The sequence below is a fragment of the Myotis brandtii genome, unplaced genomic scaffold (assembly GCF_000412655.1).
Source record: "Myotis brandtii unplaced genomic scaffold, ASM41265v1 scaffold21, whole genome shotgun sequence".
Taxonomy (NCBI): domain Eukaryota; kingdom Metazoa; phylum Chordata; class Mammalia; order Chiroptera; family Vespertilionidae; genus Myotis; species Myotis brandtii.
In genome coordinates this window covers 3,945,014-3,951,312 of record NW_005357846.1, presented here as the reverse complement: position 1 = coordinate 3,951,312, position 6,299 = coordinate 3,945,014, and the positions used below count along the sequence as shown (strand labels likewise).

The following is a 6,299-nucleotide window of genomic DNA, read 5'->3' as shown; positions in this document are numbered from 1 at the left end:
ACCCCCTTGTGGTCTTTGTGCACAGTCTTGTTGTAGTTAAGCCTTGATTGTTGTAGGTATCACTGGGAGGAATTGGCCTCCAGGCCTATTGGCTGTGAGAATCAGCTGTGTCTACGGTGGGAGAACTTCTGTGCTGAAGACACCCTTCTGGGGCAAGACTTGCTTCATTGGGTCTTTGGTGCTCACTGAGTCTGCCCCCTGAGTGTGTCTTTTATGGTTCCACGGAGCTGCAAGCTGGATGGTCCCACTCTGACCTCTGGGCTTCCTGGCTCCTGGATCTCTAGGGAGGTGCTAATCTAGCCTTTGCCTGAGGCTATCCAGCAAAAGCCTCCCTGCAGGGCTTGGGCGGGGTGGGTCCCAAGGGATCAATAGGGCGGGCGGAGCGAGCAGTTATGGCTGCTCTCAGTCCTGCCTTCAGAGGCCCTGCTTCTCAGTGTCCCAGCAATTGCTGCAAGTACCTCCGAGAGAAAGCTGCCCTCGAGTTCCGACCGATGCCAGACAGTCCCGCTTCTCCCGTATGAGTCTGGGTCCCCAGAGACTCGCCTGGAACTGGAGCTCAGAGCCTGAGATTACCTCCTGATTGATAAAGACAACCGTGCCCTCAGCCGCCAGCCCACTCGGCGTGCGCCTCTGTACCTTAGTATTTTACTTCCACACCGCACCTCTGAGTCTCGGTATGCTTTTCTCTTTCCTTCTAGTTGTAGAATTTCCACTCAGCCAGCCTTCCTGTGGTTCTGGGTGATGTCCGTTCCGTCTTTTAGTTGTATTTTTGAAGTGGTTGTGCGAGGCAGCAAACTCCGGTGTTTACCTATGCCGCCATCTTGGTTTCCCCTGGACCATTTTCTTTCAAAAGATATAAACTCTTACTTTCACTGAAATATTATTCTGTTCAGAAACCTTTTTATTCACTTTCTAATACAGTAAAATGCACAAATGCATAAGATTTAAGTATAAAATATATTGAATACCACTGTGACCACCACATCTATCAACATAAAACATTCGAGAACCAGAATTTTTTCATGTGCCTCCTCCTGTTCACCTTCCTCTCCAGTGGAGACCGTTATTCATATTTTTATCACCCATAGGTTACTTTTGTGCGTTCCTCAATTCCATGTAAATATAATCAGAAAGTACATACTCTTCCTTCTCTGATTTATTTACTCATCAAATATCTGTGAGATTCATTCATGTTGCTAAGTTTAGAAATATTTATTCTTTCATATTGTTACATTGTTATGAAGCATATAGAAAATATGTTGTGTTTCTAAGAATAAGAGCTTTCTGAGTAAATTTTACTGGAAACTTGGGATCCTAAGCAAAAAGAAAGCTTTGCAAATTAAATTCATATATATATATGAAGATGAAAATCTATTTAAACAGATTTGATGTAGATATTTTCAAAGATGGAAGAATTGTCCCTGTCAACTATTTTAGTTGATTCATATCTTCACTAATTGTCATCATTGCAAAGTTTTCAGTCCCCATATGGATTGCTGGATATAATAGGTCATGCACTGTCCCTGTCCTTTGTAGCCTTTGTTACCTTAAGGACTCTAGTTTTCTATTTATATGTTTAAGTACCAACCTTACCGGCTTAAAAATGTAAGCTTTTAACACTGCTCTCTCTGTTCCATATCCTTCGGATGAAAAGTGGAGTTGGGTTTCAGCACAAGAGCGATATTCAGAAGGGGAATATTGAAGTAATGACTGCAGTAGGTGAAGAGGGAACCTATTTTCCAGGCCACAGGCGCTGGCGCCTTGGACCACAGGGCTGGAAGCTTCTCAGGTGGCTGCAGCCTGGGACCTTGGGCAGGTGGCTTATCTAGTCCTTGGAGAGATTTTATTTCCATTCCAAAAGTTGAAGTGATAACTCAGAATCCTTTCCATCTCTTATGCAAGGAGCAAAAGTCCCCCACCCCCATTTTGGGAGAGGAAAGGGAGGCATCTCCCTCTTTCTCCTGCGTATAAGTAGATAAAATCATTACATGATTTTAATGATATTTTTAAGTGAATAATGATATTTTATGTACAGTTTAGATCATTTCTTGTGGACATTCATGATAAAATTAGTAAATATTAGTATTGGTTGCTCAACACTAGCATTTTAGAGCATGAAAAATAAGAATGTATTTATTCATCTTAAGTTTTGATGATACTTTCAATATGCAACTATTGTAAAGAAAACTGCTATGAGCATATTGTACATGCTAGAGGCCTGATGCACGAAATTCATGCAAGAATAGGCCTTTGCAGCTGCAGTGGCTGCCTCGATCCCTTGAAGCTTTGGCAGCTGCCTCGATCCCACAGCTGCAGCCCAGGCTTCTTTTGTTTGTTGGATTGTTCTGCTGCTTCTTCTCCTCACTCCACCACCCTTAGATCATAATGTAAAATTCTTTTACCATCGGGAGATCGTTCGGAAGGACATCTGGAAGGTTGTTCCGCTGTTCAGCCGTTTGGTCAATTTGTATATTATGCATTTATTACAGATATTTTGATAGTCATATGTCCTCATTTTTGAGGGATATATAACTAGGAATGAAATTGCTATGCTATAGGAAAATTACATCTTTAGCTTTTGGATGAATGTAGTGCCAAATAACATTCCAAAGCAAGTGTGGCAATACACACTTTGGTCTATATGCAAGTGTTCTGTTTGCTCTACATCCTTAATAGCAAATTTATGCTACTTCTAATAGACAATTATTTTTTAATGTTATAAAGATACCATTGCATTATCTTCTGGATTTCAAAATATTGTGCAAAAGTTAGCAAATATCTTAACATTGTTTCTTTGAAGGAAATGTTTATTAATCCTCTGGCTTCTTTTAAGATTGTCTAGTTTTAGCCATCATCTTTATACATAATTCAAAGTCATTATCTCTATTGAAAAATCAGGTGACAATCTTATACTAGTAGGAGCTCCTGGTTTGCAGTTTGAAAGGTGCTCGTGATCTACATGGCGACCAGGACCAGGTCTCATGGGCTTTTATCCGCGCAGTTTGAAAGGTGCTTGCGATCTACTTAGGGGTCAGGGCCGCCTCTTCCCTGCCCCTCCCGGCTTCTCCAATCATGGATCACCGGTGGGGGGGGGCAGGGAAGAGGTGTCCACCAGCACTGCCTCTTTCTTGCCCCACACAGCTTCTCTGATCACCAGTTGGTGGCGGGGCAAAGGCGGCTCTGGTGCTCTGATCACGGCTGGGGTTTTGCATTTTAATTATGATGTGTCTTGGTGTAGACCTTTGTGGTTCATCTTGTTTGGGAATCACTGCATTTTTTGGATTTGTATATCTATTCACTTCATCAGGTTAGGAAAGTTTTATGTCATTATTTTTTCAAATATGTTTTCAATTTATTGCTCATTCTCTTCTTCTTTCAGCGCCCCTAAAATATGAATGTTGTTACACTTGAAGTTGTCCCAGAGGCTTGTTACATTATTTTCATTTTTTGGATTATTTCTTCTTTTTGCTGTTCTGACTGGGTGGTTTTTACTTCCTTATATCACTGATCTGATTCTCAGTGTTGTCTGAGGTACGGTCAATTACCATGTTTGTCTATTATATATATATACACATACACACAAAACTCCAGAGATATTTACTTAACTCCAGAGGTATGTGTTTACGTTTCAAGAGAAAAGAAAAAAAAGTCCCATGACTTTGGAGACATCTCCAGGTTGTGTAATCTGAAGACATCTAGAACTTTCTAGTCCTTGGAGAGATTTTATTTCTATTCCAAAGGTTGAAGTGATAACTCAGAATCCTTTCCATCTTTTATGCAAGGAGCAAAAGTCCCCCACCCCCATTTTGGGAGAGGAAAGGGAGGCATCTCCCTCTTTCTCCTTCATATAAGTAGATAAAATCATTACATATACGTAAGTAATGATATTTTTAAGTGAATAATGATATTTTATGTATAGTTTAGATCACTTCTTGTGGACATTCAGGATAAAATTAGTAAATATTAGTATTGGTTGCTCAACACTAGCATTTTAGAGCATGAAAAATAAGAATGTATTTATTCATCTTAAGTTTTGATGATACTTTCAATATGCAACTATTTTAAAGAAAACTGCTATGAGCATATTGTACATACTAGAGGCCCGATGCACGAAATTCGTGCAAGAATAGGCCTTCACAGCTGCAGTGGCTGTCTCGATCCCTTGCAGCTTCGGCAGCTGCCTCGATCCCACAGCTACAGCCCAGGCTTGGTCCGGAAGGTCACTCGGGAGATCGTTCGGAAGGACATCTGGAAGGTTGTTCTGCTGTTCAGCCATTTGGTCAATTTGTATATTATGCATTTATTATAGATATTTTGATAGTCATATGTCTTTATTTTGGAGGGATATATAACTAGGAATGAAATTGCTATGCTGTAGGAAAATTAGATCTTTAGCTTTTGGATGAATGTAGTGCCAAATAACATTCCAAAGCAAGTGTGGCAATACACACTTTGGTCTATATGCAAGTGTTCTTATCTCTCTTCTTATTCCACTCTTGAGCACAAACTGCTTATTAATACCCCACCTGGCTCTGATGCTCATTTCTCAAATTTGAGTCACCTGGAAATTAGATATATTTGTTAAAAAGGTAGACTCTGGAAACATTTAACTAAACATCATGCTGTCTACATTACAATTTTTAAGAAGAATAAATTTAGAGACAGCAATCTGGTTTCAAGTTCATTGAAGAGAACTGCAAGCAAATTAACTTAAAACCCAATGTTCATATCAAGCATCTCATTCATCCATTGAAAAATACTTAAGCACTTATTATCTTCCAAATATTATAAGCAATATTGATACATCAGTGAACAGAACAGATCTAAATCTTTTTCTTATGAGGTTTACATTGAATCTGGGGAGATAAACAATAAATAATAATGGATAAATATGCAATATAAACACATTTATAATGTTAGAACATAATGTTAGGGCATGATAAGCATCTATAAAAATAAAACACTAATATGCAAATAGACTGAACCGCTGAACAACCGAACGACTGGTTGCTATGACATGTGCTAACCACCAGGGGGTACATGCAAAACATTACAGGCATCAGCAGCAGGAGGCAGAGCCTGGAACATGGCGTGTATCAGCCGCAGAAGGATGGTAGAGCAGTTGAGCAGGGATGCCATACCAATGCGTGGCACCGGTCACTGTCATCGGGGCCAGCCTCTGGTGGTTACTGAAAATTCTTTGCTCCCGTGTACTGCGGTCCTGCCTGGTGCTCACAACTGCTGCCGGTGCTCACAACTGCTGCTGGTGCTGGCCCTGAATGCTCAGCACCATCAACAGTTGCGAACGGCAGCTGCCAGCCCCAATGGCCCCTGAAGGCTTCTCCAACTCCCCCTGCTCCTGAGAGCTGATCAGGGCAGCAGCTGCCACTCACACCTACTGACGGTGATGGCCCTGCTCACACCCGGTGCTGCCACTGGCCCCAATTGCTTCGTGGAGTCAGGGGGTGCAAGTGGCGCCATCAGTGCGTGGGAGCAGGGGCCGGGGGAGCAGGGCTGCTGGCAGACAGGGGACTGGGGGGGCACAGCAGGAGGGGCCATGTGGGGGCATCGAGGATGGGCCAAGACCCACCTGTGTGCCCATGGCAGCCTTTTGGTCCACAGGTCCTTTCACGGTGCACGGATTCGTGCTCTGGGCCCCAAGTACTATATAAAGTTAGAACATTATAAAAGATAAATAAGCAGGTTAAGGATAATTGAAAGTACTGTAGTGCTCAAAATTGGCCTCAAAAAAAAAAAAAGTAAAATCAAAGCAAAGAGTTAAAGTAGATAAATGAGGAGTATACTAGAGAAGTTTCTTCCACAGAAACAAAATCAGTATGATATGTATATACCCTCATGGAGAGAGATGGGCAGAGACAATGAGACAGAAACAGGTGTGTGTGTGTGTGTGTGTGTTTATTCAATTCCCTTTGTTCATGTGTGCATATATATTCATGGATATATGTGTATTTTATTCACAGATGTGTGTGTATATAATTTTAATTATTCATAGGTTACATATTTGCAGATCAATAATCATGGCACTTTTGTGGTAATTCAGACATGAACAGAGCACTGAAAAATTTGAGTCACCAACACACATGTTCCTAGCTGAAGTCAAACAAAGCAACACTATGCATTCTCATTTTACGTCTCTGACTACAACAAGCCTACTTTTCATGGTCTATTAAGTACTACCATTCTTCCCCTGTTTTTTTCTTTTTTTAATATATTTTTATTGATTTCAGAGAGGAAGGAAGAGGAAGAGAGAGATAGAAACATCAATGATGATAGGGAAT

The 6,299-nt window shown here is 41.1% G+C and overlaps 1 long non-coding RNA gene across 1 annotated transcript in view; it reads left to right on the top strand.

The window, feature by feature from the left end:
* Positions 1–5,739, top strand: part of LOC106726004 — an 11,338-nt gene extending 5,599 nt beyond the window's left edge. Inside the window, exons 2-3 of the long non-coding RNA XR_001362020.1 lie at positions 204–206; positions 5,730–5,739. This is a non-coding gene — a long non-coding RNA (uncharacterized LOC106726004). The remainder of the gene's footprint in view (positions 1–203; positions 207–5,729) is intronic.
* Positions 5,740–6,299: the final 560 nt, after the last annotated feature.